Genomic DNA, 25,381 nt, shown 5'->3' on the forward strand with positions numbered 1-25,381 from the left:
ATGGCAAGAGCAAAGGTTCTTTAGGTCTCTCAATTCGCATTCCCGTCTGGAAATCCCCCGCCTGCTTCCTCCCGCGGCTGCCGCGCTGCTGTCGGCCGCACCGCCGTGCCCCAGCGCAGCCACCAGGGGGCGCTGAGCCCCGCGGTGCCGCTCCGCAGCCGCCAGGTGGCGCCACCGTACGGGGCAGGTGCGCGGCGGCCCCCGCGGCTTCAAAACCCGCCACGGCCGGTGCGGGGAGCGGGGTCGGTGCTGCCGCGTCTCTCCGCCCGGGGCCGAGCGGGCACCGGCGGGGGCCGTGCTCGGGGCCGAGGCGAGGGTGCCGCCGCGCCGGGCCCGGGTATCCCGTCTCCCCGGGGCGGCTCCGGCCGCTGCTCTCACGGTCCCGGCGTGGGGCAGCCGCAGCGGGCGGGCGGGCGGGCGGGAACCGGGGTCACCGCCGTGTCCCGCCCGCCCCGGGCGGCCTCGGGGTCCCCGGACAGGGCCGGGCAGGGGCAACGGGGAAACCGAGGAAAACTGCGGGGGCCCGGGGCGGCTTCTCCCTCCTTCCGCGCTCGCGGGCTGCGGCTTTCCCGGTGGGTTTCGGCACCGACCCCCTGCGGTGCCCTCTCGGGGGCGGCAGCTGCAGCTCAGCCCCTGGCGCTGGGGGTCCCCGGCTGCTCCCGGTTCCCACCACGTCCCGGCGGGGGGGGAGGGGAGGGGCCGTGTCCCCTGGGGAAGGAGGGGGCCCGGCAGGGCTGGGGTCTCCCGGCGTGGCCGGCGACCCCTCCTCGCCCGACTCCCTCCTCCCGCCGCGGGCACCGGCCGGCTGCTTCTCCCCAGCCCTTTCCCAGAGCGGCTGCCGGCGGGACAGACCCCCCCGGCCCGGTGCCGGCTCTGCTGGAGCCGGGGGGTGCGGGAGCAGCTGCCGGGGCACGGGGTCCCGCTGGGCCCAGCCCCGCCCGGCGCCCCCCTACAGGCGGTGCCAGGGGCCGGAGCCGGCAGCGCCGAGCACCGCCACAGCCGGGCCCGGGGCGGCTCCGGGCTCTGCCCCAGGCCCCGCTTCCACCCGAACGCCCGTTCCAGCTCAGAACGCGCCGCGCCGGGAGCAGAGGCCGCTCCAGGGATCCGCACCGGCTCCCGCACCCCGCCGGGGACGCGGCGCAGCCGGGCTGGCCGGGCACGGGGAGCGGTGGCCGCCCCGGTGCCGCCGCCCCCGGGAGCTGCGGGGCCCGGCCCGGGCGGGGACGGTGCCGGCGGGGGGCGGCGGCCCGGCGGCCCCGCACGGTGGGACCGGCCGTGCCGGCAGGGCCCGGGGGTCTCCGGTGCCGCAGGGGCTGGGTCCCGGCAGGGTCCCCGGGGGCAGAGGGGCGGGCAGGGGTCCGGGTCACGTCCCCAGCTGTGGGAGCGGGGTGGGGGCCGCGCCCCGGGGCGCTGGGACCGGGCGGGTGTGGGGGAGCCGGGCCTGGCCAGAGCCTGGGGAGCGGCTGTGCGCCCGGGGCGCTTCGGCTTTGCCCCTCGCCCTGCTGGTGGGGCAGCCGAGGGACAGGGGACGTGGGTGCCAGCCCCCGGCAGGGCTCCCCGTGGGGCCCTTATGGGAAGGAGGGGTCCTGGTGCCGGAGGGGTAGCACTGGTGGGTCACCACAGGTGCCAGTGCATGTCCCTCGGGAGCTCAGGAATATGGGGCCAGGGCCTGCACCCACCAGGGTGGGCTCTTGCCGTGGTTGGAGGCTGGCTGTGGGTGCAGGGGGACCCCAAGGAGCCCTGTGGTTTCCATCCAGCAGCCTACCCTGAGCCAGGGCCAGGCAGGTCGGTGCTGCGTGTTTGCTGGGGGCACGGCCGCAAAGGGCATGTGAGGATGTGGGAGCAGGAGCTGTCAGGGTCCAGCCCAGACTCCGCTGCCCAGTTCTATCCCCAGCCCAGGGCTGCTGGTCACTGGCCTGTGCTGCTGCTGCTGCATGGGATAGATGCATTTTCAGCCAGATCCTGCTCTCTCGCCTGCTCTCATGGGGAGAAACGGGAGGTCTCTGATGTCCCATCTCTGCTTCTCTCTCCCCTCCTGTCACAGGTGTGTTGAACTGGGAAGCTGCTGCCAAAAGCACTGTTGAGGGGCTGGGAAGAGCTGCCTGTGCCTAGAAGGCTGCAGGGGTTTTAGTGGCAGCAGCTCCAGCGGCTCTTAAGGCCACGCTGTAGGGAGCTTGCTCTGACTGCCCCACATCTCTCTCTGTGCAGGGATGGACAGACAGATGGAGGAGTCCCAGGGGATGGACAGACAGATGGAGGAGTCCCAGCCACACCAGGAGCCACACATGCCTGAGACCCGTGTTGAGTGTGGAGCCCCCATGAAGAAACCGGCCTGCCTGTGCTGCATGTGGCTGGGGACAGCCCTGCCTGCCCCCAGCCAGCTCTGCTCACCCAGAGATGCTGTGGGTACTTTGCGGCTCCAGCTCAGTCGCAGCTTCAGGTCGGTTGTTTCAGCCCCCCATTTGTTTTGGGTCCAGCTTGTGGATGGTTCCTGTTCAGTTTGGGCTCTATTTTGTTTGCAGGTCCACCTCATGGATGGCTCCTATTTGTGGACGGCTCCACCTCATTTCAGCTCCAGTTCAGTTCTGCCTTCAGCTCACTCACAGATCCCATTTGTTTCTGCTCTGAGTTTGTTTCAGGTCCAGCTTGTAGATGGCTCCGGTTCATTTCAGCTCAGGTTTGTCCCAAGCCCCTCCTCAGTTCCCATTCATTTCAGCACCAGGTCCAGTTAATTTCTGCTTGTTCAAAATGACCTTGGCTTTTGAGAAGGTTGTAAATCAATCATGATTTACATATTCACGATATGAACATGAACTGTCATAATTGTACAGGGTCTAAATAAGGCCTAATGAGTTAGTGACTATTCTCATGGTTGTACACACCTTGAATAAAGAGTTGGATGTGAAGATGGTATGAAAAATGCCTTTCCCCCTGTGACTCGAACATTTGCTTTGACTTGGTGCATGCCAGCCTCCCATACTTCGGGGACCAGAGTGACCAGTCCCCCACCTCTGGCAGTGGACCACGCACCCTGCCCAGGCCCCAAAACCCTCCCAGCCCCTGCACCAGCGGCCCGTCTGGCCCCTGGGTCTGACCCCCGAAACAGCCGACTCGATCCCCGCTTCTGAGCCCACCCGCGCAGGGCCCGGTCTCCGCTGCGGCCCAGGAGCCCGTTTCGAACCCCGGCAGCGCGGCCCTTGGGCCCCGTGTTCAGGCCCGGGACAGGCCCGACCCGGCCCGCGCTGCGGAGCCCCAGCGCCGGCCCCGAGCCCCGAAGCCCTGGCGGGTGCCCGGCAGCCCCGGGCGGCGCTTGGCACCGGCGGGGGCGACCCGCAGCGCGGCCGCTTTAGTCCCCGGCGCCCCGAGCCCCGCGGAGCCCCTGGCAGCGCGGCCGCCCGGCAACCGGCACCCGCCCGCCCCCGCACTGGCCCCGCCGGGGAAGCCGGGCCCGGCCGCTGCCGCCCCGCGGAGCCGAGGAGGGGCGGGGGGACCGGCGGCCGCCGCGGCCCGAACCGCCTGGGCCCCGCGCCCCCCGCTCCGGCCGCCCCAAGCGGGGCGGGCGCCGGTACCGGGGCGCCGGGCGGATCCACCGCCCGGGATGCGGTGCCGCAGCCCCGGGGGAGTCTGGGCCCCGGTGTCCGTCTCTCCCCGGGCGGGCGGAGCCCGACGGCTCCGCTGCCCGGCGCGGCGCCGGGGCCGGGCTCCCCCGAGCGTCCCCAGCCCGCCCTCGCCCTCTGCCGCGGCGCCGCGGGCAGGAGCCGCGCTCCAGGGCCGGGCCCCGGGGCCGACGTGCCGCGCTGCCGCCTGCGCGGGGCTCCGGGGGGCGCCGGACACGGGCCCCCCGGGGACGGGGGTCAGCGGGGAGCCGGTGCCGCGGAACCGGCGGCTCCGCGCAGACACCGAGGGGGGCTGAGAACCGCCCGCACCGCGGCACCGAGCCCCTGAGCACCGAGCGGCGACCGGCCCGGGAAGGGGCGTCTCGGCTCTCAAAGAGCCTTTGCCCGCCCCATCCCACACGCACAGCGGGAAGCCCTTGGCACCAGCGGGGGGGACCCGCAGACCGGGCCCGGCCCCGTGCGGCCGCGGGCGGTCAGGGGAGCACGGGGACCGCCAGGCTCCGGGCTTTAATCCCCGGCGCCCCGAGCCTCGCCGGCTGCTCCGCGGGGCCACCGGCAGCACCGCAACTTGCCCACTCGCCCCGGTCCCTTTCCCGCTGCCCAGCGCCGGTTCCCCTGGGCGTTGCCAGTCCCTTGGCCGATCCCCTCCTCACCTGGGGCGGGGGGACCCCGCCCCTCCGCCGCCCCGCGGCTCCGAGCGCCGGCGGCTCCCGGCGCGGGCTGGGGCACACCTCCCCGGTCCGCCCGCACCGCCGCAGCCCCGCCCGGTAACCCCGCCCCGCTGGGGGGAGGGCGGGGACAGGAGAGCGGCCGCCAGAGGCCAAAGCTCCTACGGCCCCGCCCCGCCCCGCGAGTCCCATCGGCCGCAGGGTCCCAGTGCCCGCCCTCCCCCGGCCGCTCCCGGCAGCGCGGAGGGTGCTGCGGGCAAGCCCCGGCGGGCAGCGACCCGGCCGCTCGGTTCGTCCCGCGCAGGCGGCCCCGAGCGAGCGCGACGGCGGGAGACCCTCAGCGCGGAGGCGGGGCGGCGAGCACCCCTCACGTCCCAACCCCCGGGGGCTCACGGCGTCCGAGGGGCCGCCCGAGAAAGAGCCCCCCCCGGGGGCGGGAGGAGGCCCGCGGCTCGGCCCCGTCTGCCCCCACGAAGCCTGGCTCACCGGCCCCTGGCCCGCCCGGGGCTCCTGGGTTTGCTGAGGAGGCAGCGGAGTCCCCGAGAGCAGGGCAGACCGGGCGCCCCCCGCTCCCCGGGGCTCCCCACTCCGGAGCATCCCTGCCCGGTCTGTGCTCGGCAGGGGGTCCTGCCCTTCCCTGCCCCTCGGCGGAGAAGGCTCGGTTTCGGCCCCTCGCTGCTCTCAGGCCAGTAGCCCCGGAGCTTGGACATCACAGGGCCAGAACAAGTGCGGGCCAGAACCCCCAGGGCCTCCACCGGTGTCCATTCTCATGTCACCTGTCCCACCCGAAGTGTCCCTCAGCTCCCCAGTTCTGCTGCAGCCAAGGGGCACACAGCCCTGTCACCCCTGAGCCACATAGCCAGCCGTGGCTGGAGCTGGGCCAAGTCTCCACAGCCTCTTCCTCAGGGAAGATCTGCTGGGGACAGAACTGGGGGGCTGCCTGTTCCAGCTCTCCCCCCTGGATGCTGCAGGGTGGAAGCCAGAGGCGGCAGCACCCAGGGGACCCCCTGGCCCAAAACAGCTGCATTTCCCCACCTTCCATCACTTCAGCTTGTCCCTGGTCCTCAAATGGTTCCCAGCGATGCCCGATTTCTCAGCACACCGGTCCTGGCTTCTGGCCCCTCAGGTTCCCACCGCCAGGTACCCAAGGGGACATGGTGTCACTGGGACGCCTGGGTCTCAGCTTCCCTCTGCTTTTCTGTCCAGCTTGCACCAGAACGGAGGCTTCTGTGGACAGCCAGCCTCTGCCTGTGTGTGTCTTCCCCTTGTCTCCTCCACAGCCTTTTGCTCCCTTGCTCCAGCCAGAACACAACCAGGCAGGAACTGAAGGACCTCAGGTCCATTCTGGTCCCAATCCTGTCACCACCACTTGCCACCACGCATGGGGTGTTCACCACCCACAAAGCCTTGCTGGCACCCAGGAGCCACCCCTGCCGCTTGGCTGCCTGCAGGGGTGTCCTGTCACACCCCCCCCCGTCCCCCCACCCCCCCTTAGCTCTTGGGCGCTTTTACTCCCACAAAAAGCAGCACCCCAGGGCTGGCCCTGCTGATGGGGTTAGGAAGTCCGGGCATGATTTTCCTGCCTGCTGCTGTTTTGACTGCTGGGATCAAGAAACCACAGCAAAACCAGGAGCTGCACAACCAGAAAACATAAGCGCCTGTGGTGGAGGACAAAGCCCACCTGGGATGCTTCAGCACCCCCAAGTACCCCGAGCACCCAGGCATCCTGCCCCTTGCTGCTGCTCCCTGTACACACCCTGGTGCCAGGCATGGCAGAGGAGGAGTCCTGCCACTGGCAGCCTTCCCTCAAACCTCACCAAGGGACCATGTCACCACCTGTCTTCACCTGCTGTCCCATGGGCTGCTCACATCCACTGCTTCAGTAGTGTCAGAAGTGGGGTGAACAGCAACAGTGTTGTTCAAGTCAGTGTTGGTGGCCCCCATCTTGAAGGCTAAAGCAAAGCCCCACAGCTTTTCATTGCAGCCCAGCCCTTGCATGTGCAATTGCACCACTTTTGGGGAAGAAGCGAGAAGCTGAATGGGACCCAGCACCAGTGAAATCCCAGCTAAACACTGGGCTTGGTGTTGGGGATCTGGATCCCAGTATAAGACCCAGTCTGAGCAGGTCAGAGCAGACCACACAGGGACAAAAGGACAGCTGCCACGGCAGGGGGGAGTCAAGCTAGACCCCTGCAGTGCCCACTTGTCCCCCTGGTCCCCTCCACGCACCTTGACCTTCTCGCCAGTGCACACCAGCTTCATGACATACTTAACCTTCCCCTGGTTGATGATACGGTATGAGGTGGTGAAGGACATATTGGAGATCATCACATTCCCCGTCCTGTGCATGGCCATGGCTTCATCTGCAGCAGAAGATACGACACAGCAGGCACAGAGTGTACTGTAAAAGAGGGAGTTAAAGCACATTTTGCAAGGCTCAGCTGGCCCACTTGCCGGTGATCAGCTTGTTTCCTCAAGCAACAAACCAGCAGCTCTGAGCTGCCATGCCCTGACCCTCTTCCCCCATGCTGCTGCCCCCCGTGCCCTACCTTTGGTGAGGCCCATGGTGTCGATGGTGGTGGGTCAGGGGGTGGCTGATGATGATGGTGGGGGTGTCATGGTAGCCCAGCTGGGAGTCCTGCTTGCCCTCGAAAAGCCTATGTGTCAGCTTTCTGCTGACTGCGATCAGCAGTGTGGGGAGGGATGGGGAGCTTGAGCCACGGCACAGCACAGAGATGAGGGGCTGCAGCGTGGGGGCACAGCGGTGGTACCTGGGGTGAGGAGGGCTGTCTTGCAGACAGCAAGTTTCCTTAATGAAGGTTTAATAGGAAATTAATAAAAATGAAACAAAATTATATTAAAAGACATGAAATGGGATGTTTTCTCAACTGGTCTAAAGGTCTCTCCCCCTGACAGTTCACAGATCTGTACTGCTATTTTTTCCAGCTGGGGATTATGCCTATTTTATCTATTTCCAAACAAAAATATCTATACACAGATAACAGAAGTGTGCATGTGTTTGTGTGCATGCAGACACATACAGATACACGTGAATAAATGCATACAGGCATATAAATGAATATAACAAAGAGAAACCCCAGTTTTCTGAAAGATAATTTAAAATGTTTTGATTTACCTCACAAAATAGACCTTTGCTTAACTGTGACAGCTGGAGGAGTGGTGGTGTCTTAGCTTGGCTGAGAACCTGACACTGGAAAGAGCTCCATGTACACCACCGTCTCTGCTCTTCTTGCAGCAAGTGAACTTCTCAGATTTTTCCTCCTCTTCTACTTTGATCTGTCAGTAACAAGAAAAATGTGACCCTCAAGTTAATTCAAAAGGAAAAGGTAAAGTATGTGACAGACTCACTCTGCCAGTGAATCCTGGCATTGTCCTCCCTGGCTGAGCCCATCACCAAACAGAAAGACCTCAGTTGCTTTCTCAGAATATGCTGTTCACTCATACACCTTGGGGAAAAACATAAAAGCATCTCTACTTTCAGAATCCCTACTTCTGTGTACCTTGTGGACACCTTAACTCCAGTTGTCTCTTTAGACAGCCTTCAAGTACTTTTTTACTCTTCCTCTATGTGAAGTTACAAAGGAGCTGTGCATCAAAAAGAACTGTTTTCTTTCGCTCCTTATCTAGTCCTACACTCACTGGTCATATCCAGCTTTGAATCAGCCTCTTCTCCTCACCATTTGCTTGGACTTACTGTCTTGCTTCTGGCAGGGGGGGGGGGAAAAAGGGCCTTACTCTTCAGTGTTCAACCATGCCAGCAGTTCTTTCAGGGGAAAGCAATGATCAGACTCTGATTTTCCCCACAATTGGCACAGATCAGCTCCATGAGCCAGCAGAGAGAATCACACCAACATCTTGTTTTCTGTGCACCACAAGAACCACCAAGGAAGTGAAAGGGTTTTGTGGGGTCTGCCTGAGCATCCCTGCTCTGGTCTTCTGTAGGCAGACAAAAGCTCTGAGGAGCATCATCCTCCACCAGCTGCACTGCTCTGGTGCAAGGCTTAACCCAGATATCATCAGACCTGAACTCTTGGAGGTCCAATGCAATTCCTTGGTCTCAACTCATGGTGCCAGATAAAGAACTTATTGTCCCCAAATGCCTCTCCAGTCTTCCTGGGGAAGCTGCTAGGTACAACAGGAATGGCAGAGTGTGACATGTATCCAGGCGCTTAACTCCCAATTCAAATCCTCCTTCACTGGGAGTTCAAGCTGTGATACACTGAAGCAGCTGAGGTGTAGATTCCCCTCTGCTAAGGCTCTCGTGAGAACATCTGTCAAAACCTCTACCTGCTGGAATCTGATTTACTTGTGGAAGCCGGGGATTAATTAACAAGACCATTTCAAAAATTTCCTCTTTACTCAGCCTGAAGTCATGTCTGCAGTAAAATGTCTCTCCAGTCCATGTTGTGCAGCAGTCTTCAGTGAAATGTTCAGCTATCCTCCCCTAAATTTAGGCCTTTAAACTGCTTACTTGATCCTAAATGGTGCTTTGGATGCCCAGATTCCACTGAAAGCAAAAGCAGAAATGAATGCTTAAATGCCTACTGGAAACAATGAGTGTAATGAACTCATAAAACTGCTGGAGAACTCAAGGGGAAACTTTTGTTTCAGATCCTAACTGGATTCTAGGGATCTTCTGTTTGAGATGCCTGCTACTGATTCTCCTAGTGGCTTAGCAGAGCCTGGCCAACTTTGGATTCAGCCTTACGTTAGCATGTGAGTCTTAGAAAACCAAAGGGATAATTTCTCTGCAGTATTTTTCTCTGGATAAACAGAGAACATGTCCCTAGGTTCTTCATAGATCAAGAGCATCTCCACACAGCAGTGCAGGTTAAAAATGTCAGCCACCTTTAAATAAGCCCTAATTGACACTTAGTTTCCAGAATAAGGGTTATCAAATGCTAAGGTACAGTGACCTAATTCTAGATTACTAGAGGTTTTATTCATCTAGAAAACCCTAAATTCTAAGGCAGTGACCTAATTCTAAACATCATTAATCTGTTTCACTCTGAAAAGTAACACAGGCATTCCAAAAAGCCCACTAACCTTAAGGGATGTCGCTGGTGCTTTTCTGGAGGTTGGCCATATTGGACTCCTTTGCTAAGAGCCCAGGTCATCTCCCGCAACCGCTGCTCAGATGATGCTGATGTTCAGCATTTGGCTTGCTCCACCATTCACCATTTCTGGCCTGCTGTGTGCTTGGAGCACCCTGCTGTGGAAGGGATCACAACCCTTCCTCTCACACTGCTGCTGATAGGTGAGAGCTTATCCAGATCTCAGCTGCATTCCTCCACCTAGTCTCAAATAGTTGGCAATTTCTCGCTCAGAGTGTGAGTTTGAGCAGCTCCTGCTCTGCTCCAGCATATACTGGACATGTTTAGGCTCAGGTAAGGGTTATGGGCAATGACTCACCTGACTGTAGACTGCACAAAGGACACTGTTATGCACAAGTCCTTTCTCTAGCACTTGGCTCCTCTCCTCTCTTATCCTCTTCATTGTCCTGGGAAGGCGCAGGGCAGCTGCTTTGGGTCCATGACTGAGTGATCCTGCTGTGTGAGCAGAGCTAGCCAGCGTGCTGCCTGAGCATGAAAGCTGTAGTGATCCTCCTGCCCCAGCTCCACATGATTCTCCTCTGCAAGCTGATGCAGCAAACGCTCATCAGACTCTAGCATAGTCAGAAAGTGACCTTCTAGCTGTTAACATACCACTCCAGTGCTGGGGACAGACACCCCCTCAGTTCAGTCCTCCCAGGGATTGTTAGCCCAGATGTTACTGCACAGCCATCCTTGACTAGATCCATTTACTAAAGATCAATAATCCAAAACATTTCATTAGTAAATGAAAACAAGAAATTAAATTGTATTTCCAGATAGAAGAAAGCTGGCTTAACATATTTTCTAATGTCTCAAAAGAAGTTTGTTTATTGCCGACATCTCATCTATGATATAACATTGGTTTTGTTCAGGCTAAAATCATGGGGATAGGAAGGGTCAGCACTGTGTCTTTCTGAACCTGCATCTCACCTGTTGGAGCAGAGCCCTTCTACACTGCAGGCTGTCACCATGACTGGAGTGCCTGGTACTGCTCCCTGTCTGCAGCAGTGCCAGTCTGACACCACTGAGAGCCTGAGAGGACAAGTAAAAGAGGTAGGTGACAAGGGGAGTCAAAGACACATCAGGATCATCTGCCAGAAGCAGGAGGTGGCAGAACAGAGAAAGAGAGCCCTGATCTCCCACAGGAACCTACACATGCTCCCATCAGCCCTTCCACCATCCACCTTTCCTTCTGCAACTAGAAGAAAGGCTTTGGGAAAGCTGTTTTCCCTCCTGTTTAAACAAGACACTAGGAGCACAGATATGATGAGCACCACCCCCCACGACAACTTGTGTCAATTCACTCTCCATGGCTTTGAAAAATAAAGTTACGTTTCTCTCAGGATTATTTTGATATGTGCAGGTACAAAACCAGACCAAGAGATTGCAGATACCACGTATTGAAGGAGTCAAGAAGTTCATGGACACTGCACCTGAGCCACCTAGAGAAATCGTGGATCCATAAAGGACAGCTTTGTATTCTGAGGTTCAAATGCAGAAAGGATGTTTGTTAGGCAAAGTAATAAGGCATGGCTACTGCATGCTTTGCAGTCTTTTATATCTGCCATTTATGTACTTCTGCCGAAAGCCAGGAGCTCCGCAGTGTTTGTAGCAGCTAGCTCCTCCTTTTCATCCAACTGCTGGTGCATCACTGGGGCTTAGCAACAGGGATATTTGGACGCTGCCATCATTTTAGTTGATCCATATGTCAGCTTCAAAATTGGTAAACTGAGTATTCAGAGGGAAAGAAAGAGGATGAAAGGAGCAGGAAAACAAAAGCAATTAGCAGTGTAACCTATTATTCAGCCAAGTTCATGTTCATTTTGGTCTTGTGCCCTGCCCAGGAGAGAAAGAAACTTGCTGGAAAAGAGAATATGAGTGTCCTAAAGGAGTGGAAGAAATAAAAGAAACTCTCCACAAAACAGATTATTTAAATTGCTTCTTATCCCAGTTATGGAATTAAGCCTCAGGACAAGACACCTCTGCCTATATAAGAACAGCATCACCAGCTCAGACCAAAGATCTCCTCTCTGCTGGAGCCCCAAGCCCATGAGTAGGGAAGAGATGTCAGAGGAAGGGAATATTTAAGTGACTCTTACCTTGGCTTTACCTTTCTCAGGGGCCAACATCTGAAGAGCTTCCTGACCTGGTGGTTATGTTGCTCCACCCCATTTGGCAGCCCTCAGTGCATACATCCCTTACACTTCCCAGAATGTCCTGGGGTGAAGACTGTAGCATACACTACCCTCCCTACTAAACCAGCTTCTAGGCGGGGAAAAATGACTATGTCTAAATTCAGCTGTAACTGATTTTATTTCTGTCCTGTGTGTCAGCTGGGGTTGCAGGTCTGTACACTAATTTGGATACTAATAGCCCAGGAGTAGTGAATATGTACTCTGCATGGCTGCCTGAAAGAGGTCTGCCACAACACACTAAGAGTGAGACTCTCTTTGTCAAGATGTTCACCATCAATGATGAATGGCTGGAGCTGTGTATTAATCTCGGTCTGGTAAAAAACAGCAGAGGACTACTTATAAAGATTTTTCCCAAAGAACACTATTGATATTATTTATCAGTTGAATAGCATGCTCTAGGAGGAAACATAGGATCATAGAATGGTTTAGGTTGGAAAGGACCTTAAAAAGTCATCTAGTTCCGCTCCCCCTGCCATAGTCAGGGACACCTTCCACTAGACCAGGTTGCTCAAAGGAGGTCTGGTTTAGGCTCCTCTTAACTTTCAGTTCAGTAACGCACAGAGCAGTGGGTGTTGTTGAGAAATTCATCGTGCTCACTCCTGTGGGAGAGGCAAAGCATCAATAAGGTACACACAGGTTACCAATTTCAGTTCAGGCTTCCAGTAAATAAGCCTCAGCCTTCTGCTGTACATCAGGGTGATGAAGAGGTGAGTGTTGCCGCTCGATTCCCACAATAGCCATTTCTTTTTTCTTTTGACTTAAAGAAATGTCAGCCTACTCTTGACACATTTGAAATATCTGTACTGTGGCCTGCAAGATCTGTTTCAGGACTTGCTAGAAGATATATTTCATGTTCCTTTTACATTTCTCTCTTTTTTTTTTTCTTTTCCTTTTCCTTAGACTTGAATAAACTGCTTGCTTTAGTGTTTCAGATTATATTGTACAAAAACACCCCTCTTAGTCATACAAAGTAACAGCCAAGTTACAACTGTCTTTCACTAATACTAGCAAGGCTATCCAAGTGAGAACAAAAGAACTCAATAAAGAGTCTCTTCCCAAGTGTCCCCCTATTATTGCCACTTCACTCAACTTCATTTTTCTTTTTCAGAGTTCATGTCTAAAATAAACTCGAAAATCAGGTTCCAGCCATGTCTGTGCATTGAGAAACTGCTCATTCTCTGACCGCCTCTATTTATTTTACTGGAACGACTCAGAATAAAGTGATTTATGCAGGGAAAACACCACTCTTGGACCTCACTCGTTAATATCTTTCTTTTTCCCCTCATGCCAGAAAGGAGGCTAAGCCAGATTTTCTCATGTCAAGGTGTTTTCTGCCAGGGAATCCGGAGACAGTGCAGTTGCCTTTCCAGAAGCTTGGACAGGGACAGCACATGTTGCTGGCCCTGCCTCGCTCCAGCTGCTGCCTTCAGCCAGGGGAAACGATGCCTGGGTCAGCAGCAAATTTGGGAACTGCCAGAAGAGCACCCAAGCACGTTCAGAACACCTCCAATCGTATGAATTGAATCTAGAAACCTGGTGTTTCCCCCCAGTACTCTGTCTTTTGGGCCATTTACAAATCCTGGGACAATCCTTCTCCTCTCAAGCTGACACAGACCCTGAGGGCAGAAGCAGCCTCACCAGTAGAGGGATTTGCTTCTTCTCTGGCACAGCAAAAACAGGTTCCCGATGGGCATTAACAGAGCCGAGGAAGATGCTGCTGGCACTGTGAGGAGGCGCAGCTCTGCAGAGCCCCTAGGCTGCCAGGAGCCAGCAGGCAGGGCTGCTGGGGACCAACGAGCCGCTGGTACCCGAGCTGAGCCCAGACTGAGCCCAAGTCTCTGTGCCTGCCTTGAGAGTCAGCACATGTGTCACATGCCCTAAGCAGAGGTTTCACGCTGGTGAACTTCTGTAGTGTGAGGAAACCTCAGCTGTTTCCACTGTGTGTCTACAAGACATTTCCTGCGCTTGATATTTACATTAAGGATGCTTTGAGAGGAAGAGCTGTTAACGCTTGCTCCATCACATTGGTTGACCTGGTCCTTGGCAGATAAACTTTGACCAGAGAAACTACCTGGTTTTGTTCACTGCTGCAAAGCCCCACGGCTGCAGCTGCCCTCTTTCTGGCTCGAGGTTTTTTTTCCAGTCTGGGCCACCACCAGCACCAACCCCATTGGAAGAGAAAAGGCAGAAATGCTGTCAGAGGAGCCTCTTTCCTCGAGGCAGCACAGATAACACCCTGTGCCACTGCAGGGTGTTCACCCCTGTTGCATTACTGCCTTATCAGCATCCAGAAAAGGACTACAGAAGGCTGAAATATGTCCAGATGTTGTCCCGTGGGTGGGTTCGTTACCCACTGCACAGCACCAATTCACACGTCGAGTTATTCCTTATTTCTTTTTTCCTAGTTTGCGCAAAGTAGGGAGCTAGATGGTAACCCACAAATGCCCAGCTCCCTGCTTGTCAAAACTACACTGTTGACACAGTTCAGCGTAAAAAGACATCAGCCCTCAATGGCTGAAAGTCACTCAATTCCTTCATTACTCTACTGTTTCCCATTTGTCAGATAATTCTCACGCTTCTCCTGTTCATTAGTTCACCTGTTCAATCTCAACTTATTTTGGGTCTGGGGAGTGGTTTGCGTTGGTGGTCAATGAGTCGGTGGCCGTGATCCCCTCCACTGCCAGAAATACCTTTCTCCCGGTTTTGCTGAGCTCAGTTGCTCGTGATGAGTTTCCTACCAGCCCATCCACCCCATGGAGGTGTTTCCTTCATGAAGGTCAACAAAGCGCTTAGCAGGACATACAAGGTGCTTGTAACCTGAGTTAACCCTTAACAACTCATTCGCTCCAACTGTCTCAAAGTCAAACCACCAACACCTTCAACTCCATCGACCAGCCGATGTCACAGATGCATGGGAGGAAAAGAAAATGCAGCTATTTTAAATGTGTAGGACCATTGAATGATACAGCTCACCTGAGAAGATCCTCAAGGTGCTCTAGGCTTATTTTAACTAAAAACTTATTTAACTTATTGTAAGTAAGAAAAAGTGCTTTTTTAGAACTAACAGTTTCACTGGAAAGCTCAAGAAAAAACTCCTCTCCAGCTGAGCATTACCTAAGAGCACAAACTGCTAAGGCTGCAATTTGCACAGTCACAAACAGGGCAGTATCTGATATACTTACAGATGTTAGACTGGAAGTGAGGATTTATAAAGATTACCATTTAAGAAACAAAGATGTGTTAGTGTGGGGCAAAACTCACTTCTTCCTGTGTTGGCATTTTGGCTGAAAACAGGCTAACAATGTTGATTTCTTTATACTACCCCATAAATCAAAAGTGCTCCTGTTCTTTCAGCTAGCTGTTCCACTGATAATTTTAACTTTTACGATATGCTTATTATTTTTTCTTTTTCTTTTTTTTTTTTAACAGTCTAAAAAGAGCTGAACTCATGTTTTTGTCAGGGGCTTGTTGAAGTGATCTGCTTGTGCCAGTAGAGCTTTTCTCACATCTGCAAAAATTGCTAGCCAGCCATGGTCTGCCTTTAGGTGCACCTCTGTTCCCTGTATTTTGCTTTCCCTGGGCTTTGTTTCTGGCAAAAAAGGCTTTAAATAGTTCAGAGTGGTACTGCACATTAAAAGATGAATGAACATGCTTCATCTCTGGCAGAAGCAATAACCATGGTGTGAAGGAGAAGACTCTCTCCCAGACCTGCTGAAGAAAGATACACACTTGACCATCACAAAGTGGCACTTTCCTGAGGTGCCCATCATGCTTGCTTTCTCTGACGCACACCAATACTTCATAACTGGCTAGAGAGCAGGGAGGTTAACCTGCATTTTTTTAGTGCTGTTTGAGTTCTCAGTGCTTCAGGATTTGTCTCTGTGGCTGACCCATGAAGATGCCTCCAATGGGAAGATGCTATTGACCAGAAGAAATAGTAGCACAGCCTGGTCCCCAGCGAATCATTTTGCCAGAAAACTGCACCAGAAAAGTGAGGTGACTTTCAATGGACTGAGCCAAATGCGCTAGTTCTGCAGCACAAAGATTGATTTATCCGTAGAGGAGGCATCACCAAAGGCAACCAGCAGCTGATTTCTAGAGACGTGCTGGTTATAACCCAGTAGCTTTCTTACCTGCAAATCACCCAAGGCAGCAGTAGAGCCATCCTAGCGATGCAAGAGCACTTGCCCACCAAGAGGAGACACATCAGTTCTGTTCTCTTCTACATCTTCTTAAAAAACTGCCAAGACCTGTGTAAAAAGAATTACTGTTAGCACAAAGATGCTCCATCCATGTAACTCTGAACCAAAGCATACATTTTAAAGTCCTCTTAAAGTGCATCTTTCTTAGGAAGAAAAAGATGTAGACTAAGAAAGAGCTGCAATACTTCAGTTCCTAAGGGAGCATACACAATGTAACCAGGGTTGCATGACACCTGTACATGTAATTAGTATTGCAAATTAATAAGTTTAGTTCTATGAACAGGTGGATCACAGGATTCTCTAGCTTTATATTTCAGGTTGCCTCTGATCATTCTTAAACAAAAGTGTTGTGGGCAATTCTGTAGACAATACACTAAGTGACATGATTAAAAAGAAAAATTTATATAATAAGATAGGTACTTAATTGTACACTCTACCTTAATGAAATAATTATACATAAACTTGCCTCCAATGCGTGTGATTAAAATAATGACAATGAAATCTTTGCACAGCGAGACAGGTAGTTAGGATGCAGCAGCTGTCAGTGAAGGAGTCCCTTTCACTGCTGGGTGCCCACCCCCAGCACCTCTGGCAGTCTGGCCATCTCAGGTCAGAAAACAGCACTGAGCTGCAAGGCAAGCCCTGAGAGGGCTTTTGGTGCAATCAGTTGGGGTACTCAGCACTTGAAGCTTGCTGTGCTGTAGTTCTTCTAAGAGAGGGAAAGTATCCTTCCCAGAGAACCAAGGGCTCCTGTCTGGTTGTGGGATGGACTCACTAACAGCTTTGGGAAGGTGGAGACACAGCAGCAGTGAGGTCTGTTGAAAGGGGAACAGGACTGCAGTGAAGGGAACCAAGAACCAGCTGTTCCTTTGAGCCTGGGCATCACTTCTTATTCTCATTCCTCATGTTGTGCTGAGCAAAGAAAAGGTTTTCACCCCCAACAGGACTTTGATGGACTTCAGTCATCTCTCCAGGAAGCTTTTCTTACTGAAGGCATCTACCCTTTTGCTCATTCGTATGTCTCTGCAGCCTGGGCTATCCCGAGAGTGATGACTAGTTTATACTTCTCACACTGCTTATGACAACAGGGCATCCCCAGGGCTGATGTAGGAAAGGAGCCTTTACATGCACTGTGCCATAGAAGAGGCTTGTAGTGAAAATGCTACCAGGGGCTAAAATTATTTAGCTCAGATAAGAACTGTGCCATAAGTGATCTTTTTACATTACCTGAAACATCTCTTATCTACTGATCTTCCAGAGCAGGGAGACTTTGCCAGGCAGAATTTTATTTCCTCCCATAATTTTCATGATTGCCTTTTTCCATTTTCAGACTCAGAATATTTTTTAGCCTTATCCAGCACTAATCACATCTTCTACAAGAAGATACTACCAATAACAGATAAGGATGACTAAAAATTATTTCTTCCTTTTCTTTCAAATGTGAGGCAGGTAATTCCCCGCTGCGAAGTCCTGCAAAGCAGGACTAAAGACCCTTTCCAAAAGAGTGAAAGTGAAATTAAGCTGGCACAAGAGACAGATTTCTCTTAGTCTCTAGGGAAAAGTCCACCCATACCTCTGTATTTCACAGACACAAGCAGATGGCAGAGCTTCAGCTGAGTCACTGCTTCTCTAAAAAGGCTCAGGAGCAGGGTATTGGTATCTTCAGCTGCAGAGTCACCTCTGCAGGTAAAACCTGACCTGCTCTGGTGCTGCAGAATTTGGCCCAATACTAAGGATGCAACTCCTCAAAACTGTGGGCTTAATTCTCACCCCAGCTTAGACACCTCATGCTCTCCAGCTCCCTCAATGCAGATACCAGCCACTGTTTGATTTACAAATAAACCAGAAACACCTGTAAATCCTTATACACCTTATTTTCCAAACAAGGTTGAGGTAGTTGGTTTTTTTCCTCCATAACCTGTTTTATGGTACCCTAGAAGGATCACCCAGAGCCTTCAGTCCTTTCCAGACTAAGGCAGAGCTTTTCTTGAAGTCTGAGGAAGCTTTTCTATTTCTTCTTTGGGCTGGGGATCTGTGTAACAGTGGGAGATTGCATGACTCACACATGCAGCAGTTTTTAACACTTACCTTGAGAGATCCAGGAGAGGTTCATCCGAGAAAGTCATGCAGCAGGTGCTTAGCTTTATCAATGGTGTAGTTGGGACCAAAGATCCCCATCTGAAAAATGAAATGCCCACAAGTCAGCAAGATAAATACCACAGTCTTTGCAATCCTCGTTGGCAGGGTACTTACAGAGCCAGCCGATTGCTTCAGGGATAGAGGTGCTTCCCTGGCACAAGCATGCTCATGGAGCACTCTGCTAGAGCTCAACAGGCAAAAACCTACATTTAATCATCTTAGGATAGCGGTGAGCTGGGCTGCTCCAAGATGAAATTAAAATGTTACAGTTTGAACATCAGACCTCAAAAAAGTCAACAGTCAGCCCTTGAATATTGGTGCTGGTAGAAATCTTAAAAACTGGGCTGTCCCAGAGCATTTTGCTGGCTCGAGAGCAGTGTGCCAAGGTGCAGGTGGGCAGACAGCATGGCTGGGCGTGCACATCACACCTCCACACTGCAAGCATCTTCTAAGCTAAAAGAGCTCAAATGCTGACTGTGATGTGGGAGCATGGGGAAGGTCATGGAGAAAATCAACCAAATGACATGGCTTCTTTGATATTAAATTTATAACTTGATAGTACTTCTTATGGTTTAAAAAAAAGAAAGTCTGCTGGAATAGCTGGGAAAAGTTCCCTTTCAGAAATTCAAGGAAGATGCAGTGCTACGACAGATCTCCTGATCAGTATTTCCTTTTGTACCAGTGAATTGCCAAAGGCAGTTGAAACCAACCAGAATAGAAGGTTAGACTCTGGTGTATCTGGCTACCCTCATTAAAAATCATTATAAAAATCCATCCTGTCTTGTCATCTAAGTCAGGCCTGGTTAAAAAAAGTGCACCTAGAAAGCATGCTCTTTTAAAATGTCCATGTCCCCCTATCTTGACTTAGATCTTGATGCATAAAGAATTTGACAAGACTCATCATACTGCTTTTCTCCATCTTTTTAGTGTTCATCTGCTGGTCACAGCTTCTGATTTACATTGGTCTGAAGTTAAGATCAGGTTGGAGAGGTTTTGTCTACCTGTAAGTAAAAAAAAAGAAGAAAAATGTGCTTGTTTGTGAAATACTCGTCTGAGGTCAGGATTAAATTCTTGGCTCTCCTACAGAATCCCAGTGGATGGCTGGGCAAAGCAACTCAGCTCTGGATCCTGGAGCTGGACTCCTTTTCCTGTCTTATACAAGCCCTGTCAGGTCTCATGCCTTGTGTGTGTGTATGTTCCAAACAAACTATAAATAAAGGTCTTGCACACTCTGAAGTCTCCCTGACTCTCCTTATAGCGATGTCTATTGTTTAACTTGGTGAAACGCTACAGCATCCGAGTGCTCAAGCTGCTGCTCTAAACCACATTGCTGGAGAGAGCGTGACCTCTGAAAATGAAGCAGAGAGAATAAGATGTAAAGCACTGGGTATCAGGTTTATACCAGAACACAGACAAGAGTTATTGACCAGAAAATGCTGATGGGAATCTGATTATATTTCACTGTTATGCCTGCACATTGTCCCTTTCTGCTATTTGTCTGTTAAGCAACCTCCTTAAGTAGATGACTTCTTCCTGCCTTCTCCCATCCATTTCCACTGTATGCCAGCAGCAAGGCGCATGGGTTAGTGGTGAAGATTCAACATCACCTGCACTCTTTCCACACTCTACCTTTACGTATCACCTCCATTCCCCACTTGTCATTCACTTCAATGCAATGCTTTCTGTCAAAGGCTGTTCCAAGCCAAATGGGGAGTGAAAGGAATTGATGTTCTTGACATGGAGCCTCCTGTTTGGATGTATTTTTTTCAATTTTCCATTAATGCACTGGAAATTGTTCTCTCTGACCATCCATTTGTTTTCTCTGCTGGCAGAGCGGAGAAGCAGCCTCTCATATCACGTTTGGATGGGGGAAAAACCAGTCAGAGCCTAAAGTCACTTCAGTTTTGTTTCCTTCTCAGGTGTGTGCCAGGTTTGTCTGAATAAGTCTGATTTTCTATCCACAGATCACACAAAGAAATTTCCAAAGCCTTATCATGAACCTGGGTGTTCTTACCGTCCTCATTTTATTTTCAGACCCAAGAGTCCATGTTTGAATCTTTTGCTTGTTTTGAAAATTTCAGCCCAAGGCACAAAATAAGGGCAAGGGGCTCTGATTTTAAAAGAGAAAAATAACTGCCTCCTGAAATGATCCCACCACAAAAAAATTATTATTTCCACCCTGGGAGATATCTTTAAATATAAAAAGCTGTTTTGACTTAGTTTAAAATATAGAAGCTCTGTCCCGCACGACCATAAAGGTGTCAGATGCCACTACACATTGCATAGGAACCAGGGCTGGAAGGAGCATCAGGAATCCATGGAATCTGTCCTACAGGGTTCACGCTTGTGTGTGCAAAGTGGCTGTAATTCTACCTCCAGATGCAAATCCAAAGTTCAGAGTATCTCTTCTTACCTGAGATTGGAATTCCTTGTTTTGGGCACATTGCCATAAAAATTATCATAATTTGCACTGGAACAGCCAAGGAAGGGCTCAGCAGAGTCCAACAAGAGCACCACATTAACACTCAGAAAGTTTAATCCGCTCCTTCCACTAAAAGCGTACAGTTCCAGCAGCAACCTAGAGGCAACAACTGGAAACATCAAGCAGATGGGAACTGAGGGAACCCAAAGTCACAGCAAGACAATTACTAATGAGCTGCACATCCTTGGCTGGGATAGCACTATGAACAAGAGAGTGGGTTGGTTTCCCTACTATCTTGTGGGCTACATACCCAGCACAGCAAATTGGCTGGAAATGCAGTTTCACACATCAGATGATCTGCTTTATGTCTTGTGCCACTGGAACAAAGTTGAGCATAAAGTGCCTGCCTGTGCATCTAACTCTGTGATATAGGTCCAGGTGGGGAATAAGCTGCAAACACAGTTGAAACATGCACAGAAGTGTGTCCATCTCTAGAAGGATCCTGCAGATGGAGGTGAAGATGGGATAAAAAATATTGGAATGGGGGACAGGTCTCTCCTCTGCACAAGACTATCAAGTCCTATGTACATTTATAAAAGGTTCACCTCTCCTCCTTCGTGCAAACACAGCCAACATCTCATCATCTTGACTTTTATTCTTTCCCCTTATTTTTCCAGTGCTGACTGTCCTTCCCTAGATTAACAAGGCTATTCCAGAGGCTGGAAGACTTCCTTGAGAGAGTCTCATGACTTTTACTGGTGTAAAGAAAAAAAAAAAAAAAAAAGAAAAAAGAAAAAAGCAAGCCAATTTCCCTGCCAGAAGCCTTCCAGAGGCTTGTGCATGGGTGATAAACAGGAACGCTCCTGGGAAGAAAATATATTTCAATGTCAAGTTTATGAAGGATTATTAATATAAACAGAGGACATAAAGTACAAGGATTGCTGAAAATGATGAAAACTATCTCAGCAGTATCCTTCTCATGTTGCCTGCTCACTGTCTGAGAATTTAAAGGAAAGAATGATCACAGGGATCCAAGAGGCTTACTGGAAACACTCCTGTTTGCCTTCAAGCATGCGTTTATTCTCCTGACTGTGGGGTGCATAACTGACCTGCTGCATTTAGCAGCTGTGCTTATCAGAGCAGTTTCCTTCTAGGTAGGGAATGCAGCAGATACAGTTGCCTCGATATTGCTCGTGTTTTGAGGGGAGGGAAGAAATTTTGGTTGAAGTTGCAGGCTGCTCAGTAGAAAGAAACAGTGGAGGAGGGGACTTTTTCCCCTTAGCAGCCCCAAAGAACAGCAGGACTAAGAACAACCACCCTGGCTCTGAGCGCCCAGTTCAGCTACAAGCAAGCTTAGCTGGTAGGCTGGATGGTTTCAACTCATGTTCAAGCAGAGCCCTGGTTTTGGCTCAGCCCTGACTGCAAACACCACGACTGTTGGTTAGAAATGGTGTTTCTTACAGCTGGGGACAGCTGAACGGTTAGGCTGAGTTCCCAAAAGAGGCCCGTGTCAGCCATGTTCTTAAGGCAGCCTTTTAAGCAAGTCATTTGAAGGTGAAGATTGGGACATTTTCAACAATTGCATACACGTATTTTGGGGAAACATTCTTACATTTGGTTTTTGGGTGCAGCTCAGGAAAGAGAAGCAAAGGTGGTGCTGGGTGGGAAAAAGGGAAACCAGACAATAGCTTTATCTATAAATAGCAGAGCTGAAAGGTTCTTAAGATTAGGGAAATAAAAATCACACCTCAGAGGTGGTGAAGACACTGGTTTTGTAAGCCATGGCCATACAGTCCATCACAGGCAATGAGACATTTTACATTCCCACAGAAGGAAACGGGACCTTGCTGTTCTCCTGGCTTGGGCTCCAGCACCAAATCTGGGTTCCAAACCTGTCCCACTGTCCAAAAATTCCAAAAGCAATTATTGTTTTTTGCTTTTTCTTTTTTTATAAACTTGAGGAATATTAGCCTTTTGTCTTCCTACAGCCCATACCAACATCTAAATACAAGACAGAAGTAGGAGAATGGCATGGTGGGGAGGGAGTCTCCTGTAGAAAATTTAATAATAAGCACTGTGGAGAACAGGACTCTAAAGAAAGTGGATGCGGCTTGGTTCTGTGTCCCCGTGATCCTAAAACTCTATTGTATGCCTTCAAGTGGTGTCCAGCAGCCTTTTTAAGAACTTTAACAGCCAGATAAGGCAATGCTTGTATTTCTCTACTCTAGAAAAATTGTTTTCCACCCTTGGAAGCTAGCTACATTTAAAACTGAGAATCAATTTTCCCTCTCCTATCTTAGGAGATGAACATATGCCCCTAGAATTGCCTTTGATAAATTACATTTAAAATGGAGAAGAAAATAAATGGTAGAAGCCACCAAAATTCTGACTTCTATGCTGGCACCTGGCAACGGAACGTGTCAGAAAACGTATGCTCTGAGACTGGATTGCTCTGAATGACAATGAGAAAACAGCGTGCAGGGGTTGTTAAATAGATTTGTTCTGTGCTGGGTGAGACTGTAATAACTTGCTACATCAAGCAAGCACAGCCACAGGTTGAGCTGTTTACACAGCACTATTTTGTTCAATACCTTTCTCAGACTGAAACAAGTGAAAACCATGTTTGATACCCATGGCTATTCTTCTATTTGAAATTATGTTAGCAGAGCATTAGCAGGTACATTTTAAACAGCGAAGCTGATGAGAGTCAAATCCTGAAGATGCACAACCTTTCATTTGACATTCAAGTTTCTCTTCATATATTTGCCTATTATAGTTTTGCTTCGTTGCACATCTACTGATTTATTGACAATACATTCACACTGACACTACAGTCACCTCCATATTTCACAAGTATCTTCTAACTATGGAGAATAACTACAGGATAAAACTGTTGAGGTGCTGTGCATATTTATGAGGAAAAATATAAGGTCCCTGGAAAGCTGAAGTCTAACTCTTCCTCTGTCACAGAAAGTACCGCTTTCTTTGTAGCATCGATAAATCACCCCTTAATCTCCCTCCCCAAACCTCCACATTGATTCTTAAGACAGGGGAAACTTTATGAGATTCCTGACACTCTCCATTGGCACAGCACCTAATGCAAGAAGCTACCAAAGAATCCTGAGCCTCTAGAGCCCAAGTCATGAAAATAACCTTCTCTGAGCAATACTGCATGCCCTGCACTGGTCTTGTCCAGGAGATGCATAACCAGCACCTATTTTCCAGCTCTTCTTGCTGTTGTTTTTTAATAGGAAAAGCCAGAGGTCAGAGAGCAACAACAGCCAGGGACTAAGGGTGACCGCAGCACAGGCAGAGCGGTGGCCTCGCTGGCCAGGGAGCAGACCCACATCACCCAGACAAGGTGAACAGAGCACAGACCTGGCAGCAGGATCCTCCAGCAGGCAAAGCCAGGTCACAAATCAGTCCTGCAGGCCTTTCAGGGAATTCAGACAGGAGCAGCAGAAGACAAGTATACCCACAACATCACCCAGACATACAGTTTAAATGGAGCTCCTGGAGCTGTGGCAGGGCCAGTGGGTGGGAGTCCCAGGTGATGCTGGTCAAAGCAATTAAGCCCTATTAGCATATAGCAGGGCTGCCTGCTGCCCATCTACTCTTAATTTAAACAGGCAATATACATATAGTACTTGTATGCTGGACAAGAGGAGGCTGGTATGGAGATGCAGCTCATGACAAAGCCTGTGATGCAGATGGGGGTTGTTGTGTTTTGGGGTTTTTTTTTTTTTTTTTTTTTTTTTGTGCATTTTTGTTGTTGTTTTCTTTTTTTTCCCTCCCATGAGAGAAGTACTGTGGCACCACAATAGCCTGAAATGTTGGTGTTGATTTGCAGTCTGTAGCAGTACAACAGACCTTCCTCATGTTCCCACTAAAAATATCCTACTGCTAAATTATACCAGAAATCCAGATCTGCTCTGTATAACAACAAAAACACCCACAAGGATGGATGTCAGCTACTGAACAATGAGGAACAGAACACAAACTACAGCAGTAGTTGTAACAAATACCAGCACTGTGCCTCTGCTCTTCAGCCATTGTATGTTTAAGGATGACTTACCAAGCTACCCAGCTGATGTATAGTGGTGTTTTTTTTCCTGTTATTAAAGAGTAGATGCTTTTTAAGTGGATCTTTACATGCTTTTTAGTCCCTCACCTGCTTTCTAGATTCAGCGAGTACATACTGACACACCAACTCCTAAAAGGCTCTTCATATCTGGGGACTTCTGACAGAATTGATTGCTAAAGCAATTCCTCTTGCCCTTACAATTTTTATATGACAGGTTTACTTCTGATACTTCTGGTGCTCCTCTCTCAGCACTGTACTGTAAGCTGGTTCTGATACTGTACATATTCTGTAAGTAGAAGCATGTGATTCGTGCTTACAGAGTTCAAACATGAGGTAGGTCCAAGATCAGGGACACACAGAAATAAGGATTTCATTTGGCTCAGGGAGAATTTCAGGTCCTAGCAAGAACCAGAAGTTGTTTAGTTCTTCTCAATAGTATCTTGGTCCTACACACAGGAGGAAAGCTTACTTAATTTGGCCTTTGAGGAAGTGTCAGACTGCATGAAACTAACCACGCCGGCTAGTTGTCTTAAAAATCTTTCCAGTTCAAGCATCATAAACCAAAAAAATTATTTGTTTTTAAGAAAATCAGGCACAGGTTTCCACATATGAGAATGCCAGCAAGTGCTAAGAAATGGTCACAACGGATCTGCTTTGCCTTTGGTAGCTGAATCCTGGTCTAGCAATGGAAAACCTGCAAGGTTCCACTGCCAGGGAAGAGAAAATAGAAGTCTGAGGCTGGACATGAGCATCTGGGGACACCAGCTGGGTTCAGAGGTCTGGGCTTTTGTTTATAACACAATATTTTGCCAACAGATGTGGGCTCAGAGCTGACAGTGCTATTGAGCTAATAAGCCTTGATGAGAGGGAGGGCACACAAGCTAGTCAGCAGAAGCCCACTGGGGCCATGTTAACATTGTTCATAGAGCTTATTATCTGT

Source organism: Falco rusticolus, chromosome 1 (genome assembly GCF_015220075.1).
Source record: "Falco rusticolus isolate bFalRus1 chromosome 1, bFalRus1.pri, whole genome shotgun sequence".
Classification (NCBI taxonomy): domain Eukaryota; kingdom Metazoa; phylum Chordata; class Aves; order Falconiformes; family Falconidae; genus Falco; species Falco rusticolus.